This window comes from Podarcis muralis, chromosome 8, assembly GCF_964188315.1.
Source record: "Podarcis muralis chromosome 8, rPodMur119.hap1.1, whole genome shotgun sequence".
Taxonomy (NCBI): Eukaryota; Metazoa; Chordata; class Lepidosauria; order Squamata; family Lacertidae; genus Podarcis; species Podarcis muralis.
Window position 1 is genome coordinate 6,050,966 of NC_135662.1, and position 13,952 is coordinate 6,064,917.

At 46.0% G+C, this 13,952-nt stretch overlaps 1 protein-coding gene across 1 annotated transcript in view; it reads left to right on the top strand.

Moving 5' to 3' along the window:
- The first annotated feature begins 2,610 nt into the window (after nucleotides 1–2,610).
- The window catches only part of PTP4A3 (protein tyrosine phosphatase 4A3), a 96,233-nt gene continuing 84,891 nt past the window's right edge, over nucleotides 2,611–13,952 (top strand). The window contains exon 1 of the mRNA XM_028736059.2: nucleotides 2,611–2,766. The gene's annotated coding sequence lies outside the window, so the exon portion shown is untranslated. The remainder of the gene's footprint in view (nucleotides 2,767–13,952) is intronic.

Below are 13,952 nucleotides of genomic sequence, written 5' to 3' on the forward strand. Positions count from 1 at the left end.
CCCCCCCCCCCCAGAAAAAAAGCACTGGTTAAAATGCATTTTTGTGTTTCCAGAGTGTAAACAGCTCTGTGATCCTGGGTGGGCTATAAATTTAATACATAAAATAAATAAAGTGGTACCTTGGTTTCTCAACGGCTTGGCTCCTGAACAAATCGGCTCCCGAACGCTGCAAACCCAGAAGTGAGTGTTCTGTTTTGCGAACGTTTTTCGGAAGCCGAATGTCCGACACGTCTTCCAATTGAGTGCAGAAAGCGCCTGCAGCCAATCGGAAGCCGCGCCTTGGTTTTCGAACCGTTTTGGGAGTCAAACGGGCTGAGTTCAAGAACCAAGGTGCCACTGTAAATAAATAAAGCATGAATAGGATTGGGCAGCGAGTCTTCAGCATACTTGAAACCAACCCTGTCCGTGTTTCCTTGGAAGCAAGTCCACCAAAATTAATGGGATCCAGTACCGAAACGTCGCTCTCTGAACCTATATTATATCAATATTACTACTGCTTCCTTCAACATCTTATGTTACAAAAGCCTCAAGCCTTCTTGCAAAAGTAATCACACACTAATTCCAACAATTAAGCCCATCTTGCCCAAGTACACCAGCACGATCACCATTAAAACAACGAATTAACAGAAACCATCAAGCAAAAGGAGAAAAGAGGAAGGACAACATGCCTGGGACTGGGAGTAGAGGAAAGTCTTGAACTGGCTCCAGAAAAAATAGTAATGTTAGCACCTTGGGTGAGTGTTCCACAGTCCGGGAGCCACCACCGAAAAGGCCCTCTTTCTTTTCGCCCTGCCAGAGGGGGATTTCGGAGGAGATCCTCCGACGCCGAACTAAGCATCCAGGCGAGGTCACAGGGGAAGAGGTGCTGGGCATCTTTGAACTGAGCCTGGAAACATTTCGGAAAGCCAGCACAGCCGGGTCAGAATCCGTGCTGCAAAATCCAAAGATGAAAGTCTGTGCGGCAAACCAAACCTCTCGTGATCAGTCTGTCTTGTAAATCAGAATGGAGTTAGCGGCGAGGTGGCCTGCTCTCGTTTCTTATGACTTTATTAGGGCTCTTTGTTCCAGGCTTTAGATACTTGGCGTGATTTATAGGCAGACCGACAGGCTAAGACAAGGACCCTCTGCCCTGAAGTGGAAAGCTTTGGTGGCCTTTAAATCGCCTCTCCCTCCAGACCCTCCTGCAATGGAGACGATTCACTTAGCATTGGAAATGCACGCTCAAACATAATTTAGGAAATTATAACGCTTTCCCCCTTTTCCTTTCCTTTTTTAGCTGCTCTTTGACCTGCCAAGGCTTGGTTCTGGTGCTGACCCAGCATAACAGCACCAGAATCCTAGAAGCGTCACACTACCCCAGACCCACCATCACCATCAACCCCAGGATACTTGCAAACATATCGTTCTCCTCCTCCTCCTCCTCCATCACCCCAGTCCTTGGGACAACATGGTTTGGGACAGAAGACAGGTGAGTCCTAACCTCAGAGTCTTCTGTCTTAAGCCCCGTGCAAAAAGTTGTGTGTGAGAGAGGAGAAAAAAATAGAATTAAGGAAAATTGCCTGTGAATATTTGCTCACCCCATTTAACTCTGTTAACGGGAGATAGATAACATGGTGACCCCCCTGTATTGCAGCTACTTACTTGTGACAAAACAAAACAGGAGTTCTCCTGCTTCTTTTTAAACTGCAATATGCCAGGCAGAAGTCCAACAGGTTCAAAGAGACACCTTCATCAACTGTGTCTTCAGTACTTGAGCAAAGTGTGTTTGTTTCTACCTACATTTTAAAAAAAGATCAAGGGCTTTCCCACTTCCTTTTCAACAGCAATATGCCATGCAGAAGCCCAACAGGTTAAAAGAGACGCCTCCAACACTGTGTCGTCTTCTTTTTGTATATATATATATATTTAATATTTTTTTCTGTTCTGCAACTTAAAACATTCATTTTACATCCTTAAGATATCAATGGCTTCCTTCCTTCTCTTTCCATGGTTCATTTTACATATCATAAATCCCTGCATATTTTACAAAAACTATATTATTGCATCCATCAAAACTTGTTTACACTGTTGAATTTATCTGAATGCTGCCAGAGTTTTCAGCTGTACGCAATTATTTCCCATATATTCAATAAACGTTTTCCAAGCTTCTTTAAACTTACGTTCTTCTGTGTTTGAGGAGTGTGCGTTTGTTGCTACCTACATATAAATAATAACAATCAGGGGCTTTCCCACTTCCATTTTAACAGCAATATGCCAGGCAGAAGTCCAACAGGTCAAACCCGCCTCCACCCACTGCAACTTCAATGCTTTAGGAGGGAGGGAGTGAATGAGCGTGCAATTTTTGGTGTGGTTTTGTGTGTTTGTGGCGGGGATTGGCCTGACCTGTTGGATTTCTGCCTGCAGGCGCGAGAGGCTCCCCCTCCCTCCTTTCCCACTGCCGCCCCTCCCCTCGCCTTACTTCTGATTGGCTCCTCCGCCTCCCTCCCCTTTCCAGTCCCTTCGCGGAAAAGGAGGGAGGGAGGGCGCTCGCGAGCGCTGATTGGCTCCGGCGGGCTCTCTGTTTCTCCCTCCCACGCCGCACCCCCGCCCCTGCGCGGGCGGGCGCGCGCTGCCGTGGAACGCTGAGGCCGGCGCGCGCACGCGCAACACGCCGCCCTTTCTCTCTCTCTCTCTCTCTCTTTCCCCGGGTCTGGCATGCGGGAGCCGCGAGGCTGCGTGGCTGTTGCTGGGGCGGCCGGCTGGCTTACAAAGCAGCGGGCAAATCAGGTCAGTGGAAGCTGGGCTGTGTGCATGGGGCGGTGGGGGGGGGGGTCTCCCCGCCTTTATCCTCCCCCCTTCCTTTCAAATCAGCGTTGCACCGCGTTTCACGGCATTGCAGCGCATATGCATTTTGCAATCTATTGCAAACCTATTTTGCAATCTATTGCAATAAGCCCGTGCAGCTGCATTGTGCATCGTTTGCTGCACCGCGCGCGCATCGCTGCTTTTTATTTGGCGCCTTGTCCGCCCGGCAACGGCATTGTGTGCTGCAAAAAGCAAGGGCGCCTCGCGCGCACGTGCAAGGGGAGAGGAGGGTCCGTCTGCAGTTGCAATGCACGCCCCGTTGTCCGCGTTGCATTTCCCCAGGTCGGGTTGCAAGAATCCGGAAAGGAAAGGCATGCATGGTTGCAAAAAAAAAGGAAGGCGCTGCCGCGGAAGAGGGTGCGCCGCGGAAGCGTTAGGCGGGGCTGCAAAACGGCAAGCGAGAGAGACAGAAGAAATTTTGCAAAATTTAAAATAAAAATAGCTCGTGTGCGTTTCTGACGTGCAGGAGAGGAGCGGCGGGGTGAGGGAGGCCGCGCGCCTGTGCCGTGCGGTGCACTCAAGAAACGGGGGGCGGGGGGTGGAAGCAGGAGATCCTGCAGATAATCTCCCCCCCCCCCAGGCCTCCGCCTTCCCTCTCGCCCCACTGGCTTTCCAGAGTGCGCAATCGGGTGAGGTGAAGGTTGAAAGGGAATCGCTGCTGTGGGGAGAGAGGGTGACTGGGACCCATGCAACCCACAGCCAGTTTGCATGCTAGGTCTTTGTGAGCAAGCGCTCCTTTCCCTTCATCCCGGATTGCACCAGCCTTGCGCCACCTGTGTGATTCTCCATCAATGCAAAGGACCTGATTTTGGGGACAGCGGACTTTCTGGAGGGCAGAAAGCTCATCTTTTAAGTGCTTGCCTCCTTTACGAACCTGTAGCGCCTGGACTGTGGGTTGTTGGCGGGCATCCATGTGGCAACTGGTTGGCGTGAGATGCACCCAACTGGTATCTGGAGTTCTTCTTTGCTTTTCCACCCCCGGCTGCCTGCAGGATGCATGATGTTGCTGCGCATGGATAGCGAAGGCCCACTTCAGTTCATGTTGTTGTTGTTTAGTCATGTCCGACTCTTTGTGACCCCATGGACCTGAGCACGCCAGGCACTCCTGTCTTCCACTGCCTCCCGCAGTTTGGTCAAACTCATGCTGGTAGCTTTGAGAACCATCGCGTCCTCTGTCGTCCCCTTCTCCTTGTGCCCTCCATCTTTCCCAACATCAGGGTCTTTTCCAGGGGGTCTTCTCTTCTCATGAGGTGGCCAAAGTATTGGAGCCTCAGCTTCAGGATCTGTCCTTCCAGTGAGCACTCAGGGCTGATTTCCTTCAGAATGGGGAGGTTTGATCTTCTTGCAGTCCATGGGACTCTCAAGAGTCTCCTCCAGCACCATAATTCAAAAGCATCCATTCTTCGGCGATCAGCCTTCTTTATGGTCCAGCTCTCACTTCCATACATCACGACTGGGAAAACCATAGCTTTAACTATACGGACCTTTGTTGGCAGTTCAGTTCATACTAAACACTAAAGAGATGGACGTCTTCCATGTCCTCCATGCGCCAATCGAGCTGTCTGGCTCAGGTTTGCAGCCAGTCGGAGAAACTTTAGTTTAAGAGCATAAGACGAGCTCTGCTGGACCAGGCCAGCATCCTGTTCTCACAGTGGCCAAGCAGATGAACCAGTGAGAAACCAGCAAGCAGGATTTGGTTTCCAGCAGCTGGCATTTGGGAGCATTGCTGTCTCTCACTGTGGCATAGCCATTGTGGCTTATAGCCCACCCACTGCCCTCTCTCCATGAATGGGTAAAAAGGTAAAGGGACCCCTGACCATTAGGTCCAGTCGTGGCCGACTCTGGGGTGGCAGCGCTTATCTCGCTTTACTGGCCGGGGGAGCTGTCATACAGCTTCTGGGTCATGTGGCCAGCATGACTAAGCCGCTTCTGCCAAACCGGAGCAGCGCACGGAAACGCCGTTTACCTTCCCACCGGAGCAGTACCTATTTATCTACTTGCACATTGACGTGCTTTCGAACTGCTAGGTTGGCAGGAGCAGGGACCAAGCAACGGGAGCTCAACCCATTGTGGGGATTCGAACCGCCGACCTTCTGATGGGCAAGTCTTAGGCTCTGTGGTTTAACCCACAGCGCCACCCACATTCCACCATGAATGGGTATTATTATAATATTATTATTAATTTCATTTCTATACCGCTTTACATTTCAAGGGGAAAAAATCTCAGTAGTCTTATAACAACACATTGCAGCGTCAGATAAAACAACCCAGAATAAAACAAATTCCAGTGTCAAGGAAAATATTTCAGATCCTTCTCTATGTGAGAGTGGTGGCGGTCCCTGCCTCATGTTGGAGCGAGTTCAGTACCGTATTTTTCGCACCATAGGGCGCACCGGACCATAGGGCGCACCCAGTTTTTAGGGGGGGAAATCAAGAAAAAAATCTTTCCCCCCCCCAGCCCCAAAGAGCAGCGTACAGGGTGCGCACAACCTCTCCCTGCCGGAGGGGTTGCGAGCAGCTATGGAGCAAGCCAAGTTTTGGCTTCCCCTTTAGCCCCATGCAGCCTCTCCTTGCCGGGAGACGCTGCACAGGGCTAAAGAAGCCATAGCCCCATGCAGCCTCTCCTTGCGGAGGGGTTGTGCGCGGCTATGGAAGAAGGCAAGGCAGCGAGCGGGATGGATCCCGCTCGCTGTTTTGCCTTCTCCTTTAGCCCCGCGCAGCCTCTCCTTGCGGAGGGGTTGCGCGCGGCTATGGAAGAAGGCAAGGCAGCGAGCGGGATGGATCCCGCTCGCTGTTTTGCCTTCCCCTTTAGCCCCGCGCAGCCTCTCCTTGCCGGGAGATGCTGCGCAGGGCTTTCCTGGCTTTTCTGGGAGGTGGGGGAATTCCCCCACCTCCCGCAAAACCGGCAGAAGCCGCGCGCACTTTAAAAGGGCTGCACGGCTTCTTCTGGCTTTCCTGGGAGGTGGGGGGATTCCCTCACCTCTCGCAAAAGCCCGCAGAAGCCGTGAGCTCTTTAAAGGGGCTGCGCGGCTTCTCCTGGATTTTCTGGGAGGTGGGAGAAGGGACTGATGCGGCCAGTCAGTCCCTTCTCCCTCCTGTGGAAAAGCCCGCAAGAGCGCACGGAGCTTGTGTGCGGCTCTTGGGGGCTTTTCCCGCCTGCCTCCCCCCCTGCATTCGCTCCATAAGACGCACACACATTTTCCCTTGCTTTTTAGGAGGGAAAAAGTGCGTCCTATGGTGCGAAAAATACGGTAGTTTTAACCGTGGGTAGGCAAACTATGGTCCGGGGGCCAGATCCGGCCCAATTGCCTTCTATTTTTTTTTTTTAAATTTTTTATTGCGTTTCTTTCCATAGTTTTACAAGTTACAAACAAATAAAATGATTGCAAGAAACAAATTTTTCCTTTTTTTTTTTAACAACAAAAACAAACAAAAAACAACTTGGACTTCCCCACCCCTTCCGGTTCTGCGTTCTTTAGATTAACAATGTCAGCATTTTGTTACCTTATTTCGTACCTTATTGTAACTTTCAAATGTTATGTACCCAAATTCAATATATTATATCTCAATTTCAATACCTTTAAAATAAACATAACATGTTCGATTCAAATTGTCTCCTTTTCTCTTTTGTCACTTATTTTACAATTTACTTAACCATAATTGCTAAAGCATAACATTTCCTTATCATGCACTGTCTTAAGATTCATACAGCTTGTAATATTTTTGCAAATAATCTTTAAATTTTTTCCAGTCCTCCTCAATTGTTTCTTTATCCAGATCTCGGATTCTGCCGGTCAGTTCAGCTATCTCCATATAGTCCATCAACTGTGTCTGCCATTCCTCCAGCGTGGGCAAATCTTGTGTCTTCCAGCTCTTTGCAATGAGTATTCTTGCTGCTGTGCTAGCATACATAAACAAAGTTCTGTCTTTCTTTGACATTTTCTGGTCCACCATGCCCAGCAGGAAGGCCTCTGGTTTCTTGGGAAAGGTATACCTAAATACCTTTTTCAATTCATTATAAATCATTTCCCAGAAGGCCTTCACTTTTGGGCAGGTCCACCAGAGATGGAAGAAAGTCCCCTCTGCTTCCTTACACTTCCAACATTTGTTGTCAGACAGGTGATGTATCTTAGCTAGCTTGACTGGGGTCATGTACCACCGGTATATCATTTTCATAATGTTTTCCTTCAAGGCACTACATGCCGTGAATTTCATTCCGGTGTTCCATAACCTTTCCCAGTCTTCAAACATAATATTATGTCCAACATCCTGTGCCCATTTTATCATAGCAGATTTAACTATCTCGTCCTGTGTGTTCCACATAAGCAGCAAGTTATACATTCTAGATAAAATCCTGGTCTTTGGTTCTAATAATTCTGTCTCTAGTTTCGATTTCTCCTCCTGGAAACCAACTTTTTTATCCATTTTAAAAACCTCTTGAATTTGAGCATAATGTAACCAATCTCGCACCTTGTTTTTTAGTTTGTCCTGGCTCTGCAACTTCCAACTGTCTCCAATTTTTTCAGTTAATTCCCAATATTTCGGCCAGTAGGCCTCCATATTGGGTCTTTTTCGAGCCTTGGCCTCCACCGGTGATAGCCACCTCGGTGTTTTACTCTCTAATAAGTCTTTGTATTTCGTCCAGACTGCAAAAATTGCTTTTCTGACAATATGGCTTTTAAACAATTTGTGAACTTTAACCTTGTCATACCATAGGTATGCATGCCAGCCAAAAGCATTATCAAAACCTTCCAGATCTAGGACATCGGTGTTTTCTAGCAAAAACCAGTCTTTCAGCCAGCAGAAGGCTGCAGCTTCGTAGTACAACCTCAAATCCGGCAGGGCAAACCCCCCTCTTTCTTTTGAATCAGTTAATATTTTATACTTTATTCGGGGCTTTTTGCCCTGCCAGACAAACCTAGATATATCCTTCTGCCATTTTCCAAAACATTCCACTCTGTCCACGATCTGTAGGGTTTGAAACAAAAATAACATTTTCGGCAATACATTCATTTTTATTGCTGCAATCCTTCCCAACAAGGAAAGTTTCAATCTTGACCAGATTTCTAAATCCTTTTTAACTTCCAACCAACATTTTTCATAGTTATCCTTAAATAAATTCAAATTTTTGGAAGACAAATAGATCCCTAGGTATTTCACTTTTTTTACCACATTTAGTTCTGTTTCTCTCTGAAACCCCTCTGTTTCTGTAAGTGTCAAATTCTTGGTCAAAACCTTGGTTTTTTGTTTGTTCAACTTAAATCCCGCCACCCGACCAAACTCAGATATAAGTTCAAGAACTCTTTTTGTACTGGATTCTGGCTCCTGCAGTGTCAAAACTAGATCATCTGCAAAAGCTTTCAATTTAAATTGTTTCACTCCGACCTCTATCCCTTTTACCAGCCGGTCCTTCCTTATCATATTCAATAGCACCTCCAGGACTGAAATGAATAAAAGAGGGGATAGAGGGCACCCTTGTCGTGTCCCTTTTTCAATTTTGAACTCCTCCGTCACCACATTGTTCACTATTAATTTAGCCTTTTGCTCTGAGTAAATTGCTCGTAACCCATTTTCAAACCCCCGCCCCACTCCCATCCCTTCCAAGTTTTTCTTCATAAACATCCAAGATATATTGTCAAATGCTTTCTCCGCATCAATAAAGATTAACACCGCCCTTGTGTTTCTGTTAGTTTGTAAGAGTTCCAAAATATCAATGATGTTTCTGGTATTCTCATATAAATGTCTACCAGGGAGAAAGCCTGCTTGGTCTTTGTGAATTACTTCATTTAAAACTTTTTTAAGTCTACTTGCCAAAATGTCTGCAAATATTTTGTAATCCACATTCAGGAGTGAGATGGGACGGTAGTTCTTGAGCTGAGTCTTTTCAGATTCTGTCTTAGGTATCAATGTGATGAAGGCTTCTTTCCACGTTTCTGGTGCCCTCTTCCCATCCAAGATCTGGTTGCACACCTCCAGCAAAGGTTGTATTAAGTAGTCTTTCAAAGTTTTATAGTATTTGGAGGTAAGCCCATCCGGGCCTGGAGATTTGCCTAGTTGCATGTTCTGAATGGCACCTTCAATTTCCTGAGTAGTTATTGTAGAGTTCAAGATTGATCTTTTATCTTGAGTTATCTTTGATAGTCCATTTGTCTTTAAAAATTGATCTATCTCAGATTCTTTCTGAGGCCCCTGTGCATAAAGTTCTTTGAAATATCTGTGGAAGCACTTCCTGATTTCTTCTGGTTTCTGTACCATCCTTCCTTCAATCTCTAGATTTGTTATCGTATTTAACTTTTGTCTTTTTTTCAGCTGCCAGGCTAGCAGCTTTCCACATTTATTTGCTGATTCAAAGGATCTTTGCTTCATCTGTTTTATTTTCCATTCAATCTCCTGGTTAATCAATTTTGAATATTCTGCTTGATGGAATTTAATTTCTCTCAGCAGCTCCTTTGACTTTGGTTTGGTTCTCAATTTTTTCTCTCCTTGATGTATTTTCTCCAATATTTTATCTTTCTTTCCATTCCAGAGCTTCTTCTTGATTGTATTCTGTTGTATCAGAAACCCCCTCATAACGGCTTTGCTTGCGTCCCAGATCGTTCTTTTTTCTACTGTAGTGTTCAGGTTTATCTCAAAATAGTCCTTTAGTGTTTTTTGGGCCTTTTTCACAATCTCTTGATCTCTTAATAGTGTGTCATTCATTCTCCATCTGAAGGAACCGGATTGAGTTAGTCTGAGTTCTATTTTCAAGGCGTTGTGGTCGGAGCATGTTTTTGGGCAGATTTCCACCTTTTTGGTCTTGGGTGCCAGCCCCCTGGAGATCCAGATTTGGTCGATCCTTGACCAGGACAGGTGCGGCCCAATTGCCTTCTAAATCCGGCCCACGGATGGTCTAGGAATCAGCATGTTTTTACATAAGTAGAATGTGTGCTTTTGTTAAAAATGCATCTCTGGGTTATTTGTTGGGCATAGGGATTAGTTCATTTTAAAAAAATTCAAAATATAGTCCATGTGAATAATTAGTACCGTCATACCTTGGGTTGAAGTAGCTTCGGGATAAGTATTTTTGGGTTGCGCGCTGTGGCAACCCGGAAGTAATGGGGTGCATTACTTCCGGGTTTCGCCACATGCGCAGACGCTCAAAATTACGTCATGTGCAGAAGTGGCGAATCGCGTTCGCTTCTGGATGCGAACAGGGCTCCAGAACGGATCCCGTTCGCATCCAGAGGTACCACTGTATTAGTAATAGATTATTTCATTTCTGTGCTGCTTTATATTTTAAAGAAAAAAAGTGCGAAGAATCCTTTGTGTGTTTTGAGACTGGGACAGGTCCACTTGCGACCACGTGGAGATCTTTAGGTGTCAGACCACAACCTTTCGTAAGCAGGTCAGCAGATAAGCTTGTTTATTGCATTTAAATCCCACCTTTTTCTCCAAGGACTACATGGTTCATGCCCCCCCCCAAGTTAATCCCTATAACGACTGTGCAAGGTAGGTTAAAGGTAAAGGGACCTGTGACCATTAGGTCCAGTCGAAGCCGACTCTGGGGTTGCGGCGAGGGAGCCAGCGTACAGCTTCCGGGGTCATGTGGCCAGCATGACTAAGCCACTTCTGGCGAACCAGAGCAGCACACGGAAACGCCGTTTACCTTCCCACCAGAGCGGTACCTATTTATCTACTTGCACTTTGATGTGCTTTCAAACTGCTAGGTTGGCAGGAGCAGGGACCGAGCAACGGGAGCTCACCCCGTCGCAGGGATTCAAACCGCCGACCTTCTGATCGGCAAGTCCTAGGCTCTGTGGTTTAACCCACAGCGCCACCCGCATCCCCGCAAACTGGGTTAAGAGGCTGCAAATGACTCCAAAGTCAACCAGTGAGGTTCACAATGGAGTGGGGGTTTGAACCCTGATCTCCCAGTTTGTAGTCCGGCTCTCTTAACCACTACACCCCACCGGCTTCCTAGAAGACATCTGCTATGGGGCAGCTCTATAAATCAAGTAGGTAGATAAATATGGGGAAAGCCAAATGCCACTGAAGAAAATGGCTTGAAATATTCTCCTTGAAGCCTGAATTTGTTTAATTCTGGATTGTTTTATATGCTGGTTTAATGTGTTGTGAACAGCTTTGAGATTTTCTTTATAAAGTGGAATAGAAATGTAACAAATAATATTAATAAATCCCATCGAAGCAAGAAGAAAAAGGCCGCCTAGACTTTCTGTGGTGGTGACTATAATGTAGATTTAAGGCATAGCTGTCAACTTTTCCCTTTTCTTGCGAGGAATCCAATTCGGAATAAGGGAATTTCCCTTAAAAAAAGGGAAACGTTGACAGCTATGGTTTAAGGTGCCATTTGGCGATTATCTCATATGCCTGTGTTTCTAACACTGCCCCTTTTCCAGCTCCAGATTTGGAGCAGGAAATTTTCCTTTTAATTTTTCTGTGCAAGGTTTTCCATTTCATAAGTTCGTTAGGAGCAATGAGTGGGTGCCAGCAGCTGCTCCTGCAATATCTGGCAAGCTTGGCCACTGCAAAGTTTTGAGCTTTGTTTACTAAATAGAAGTAAAACAAACACGCCGAGTTGGATTGCTCTCTAGGGCATCAGAAAATTTTCCCATGCAAGCCTAGTTTGTCTAGAGAGATTCCCCCGCCAAAAGCCCACGTCACCAAAACTGGAGAAGGGGGTTGATTTGGATTCTGGATGGACAGAGGGAGATTTATGCACAAGCATCGCAAGATAACAGTGAAAGCATTTTGGGTTGCACAGTTGACATGCTTTTAGTAAATGTGGCAAAAAGCTAGGAACTGTTAGTCTCTCCTCGTCTGATTTAGTCGCCTGCTCTGACTTCTGAGTCCTTAGCGCGCGCGCACACACACATATATATATAAAATAGTTTTTTAACATACCGTTTTTAACAGAAATTAAACATACTTTTACATCTTTACAATTTTTTGGACTTCCATCAATCCTGTCTGAAAATTTTCCAATCTAATCTCTTAGTACAGTGGTGCCTCGCAAGACGAAATTAATTCGTTCCACGAGTTTTGTCGCCTTGCGATTTTTTTCGTCTTGCAAAGCACGGTGTCGGGAAAGTTTTGGAAAAGCTTCAAAAATCACCAAAGTCTTTAAAAACCTCAAAAAAAGCTACCACACCGCGTTCTATGAGTTGCTCCTCGAAGTCAAGTCGCAACTGTATTAACGGTGTTAAGAAAAAGGAAACAAACTTGCAAGACGTTTCCGTCTTGCGAAGCAAGCCCATAGGGAAAATCGTCTTGCGAAGCAGCTCAAAAAACAAAAAAACCTTTCGTCTAGCGAGTTTTTTGTCTTGCGAGGCATTCGTCTTGCGAGGTACCACTGTATACATTTCTTATTTTCCCTATTACATTTAAATCTCATAACTTACATCTCTATTCTTTATCTATTTTGTAACATTTCACATATTTCTCCTTACAAAACTTCTTGTAGTCCCACTAGCGTAATTTATTGATTACAATTGCTCTTCAGATAGTTCACATACCGCATTTTTCGCTCTATAAGACGCACCAGACCATAAGACGCACCTAATTTTTGGAGGAGGAAAACAATAAAAAAAATATTCTGAATCCCAGAAGCCAGAACAGCAAGAGGGATCGCTGTGCAGTGAAAGCAGCAATCCCTCTTGCTGTTCTGGCTTCTGGGATAGCTGCGCAGCCTGCATTCGCTCCATAAGACGCACACACATTTCCCCGTACTTTTTAGGAGGGAAAAAGTGAGTCTTATAGAGCAAAAAATACGGTTCTTCTTCCTATCTTCTGTAAATCTCTGGTCCTGCAGGTTTCAAATCCTTCCTGTCATTTTGTCCAATTCTGCATCGTCCATTAATTTTATCTGCCATTCTTCTTTCGTCCTTAGCACACATTTCTTGCAAGCTTTCAAACGTTCTTCACAGCCGGTCTAGAACAGGAGGAATAATAATAATTATTATTATTATTTATTATTTATACCCCACCCATCTGGCTGGTTTTCCCCAGCCGCTCTGGGCGGCTTCCAACAGAACATTAAAAAAATATGATAAAACATCAAACATTAAACACTTCCCTAAACAGGGCTGCCTTCACATGTCTTCTAAAAGTCAGGTAGTTGTTTATTTCCTTGACATCTGATGGGAGCAGGGAGCATGTCCTGCAGATGTTGTTGAACGCCATCTCCCATCAGGCCTAGCTTGCTACATTGTCCATGGCCTTGAGATATTTGAAGATGGCTATGCTATCTCCTATGCTTTTGAATTCTGGTGCTGGAGGAGACTCTTGAGAGTCCCATGGACTGCAAGAAGATCAAACCTATCCATTCTTAAGGAAATCAGCCCTGAGTGCTCACTGGAAGGACAGATCCTGAAGCTGAGGCTCCAAGACTATGGCCACCTCAGGAGAAGAGAAGACTCCCTGGAAAAGACCCTGATGTTGGGAAAGATGGAGGGCACAAGGAGAAGGGGACGACAGAGGACGAGATGGTGGGACAGTGTTCTCGAAGCTACCAACATGAGTTTGACCAAACTGTGGGAGGCAGTGGAAGACAGGAGTGCCTGGCGTGCTCTGGTCCAGGGGGTCACGAAGAATCAGAAACGACTAAACAACAACAATCCTATCTCCTCTCAGTCTCCTTACCCAAGCTAAACATACGCAGCTCCCTCAACTGTTCCTCATCAGGCTTCATTTCCTAAGGAACTGGGGGGGGGGGTGCCTTATTATACCATTAGTTCTAGGATTTCTGTTAGGAGCTGCTGGGGATCGAACCTTTGACCATCTGCTTGCAGGGCAGATAAGCCTGCCACTGAGCTATGGCCCTTCTTAGCACCTGGAGGTTCCTAATGCTTGGTCTTAAACAGTGTTTCCCAAAGTTGGGTCTCCAGCTGTTTTTGGACTACAAATCCCATCGTCCCTAGCTAGTAGGACAAGTGGTCTGGGATGATGGGAACTGTAGTCCAAAAACCAGTTGAAGACTCGAGTTTGGGAATCACTGGTTTGGAAGGTTTGCGTTTCTTTTTAAAGTGACAGGTGAGAATGCTTCCAATTTTGCAAATACTGCGTTCCATTCTCCGGTTTCTCCTACATTTTGGTGATATCATGTTACCCGA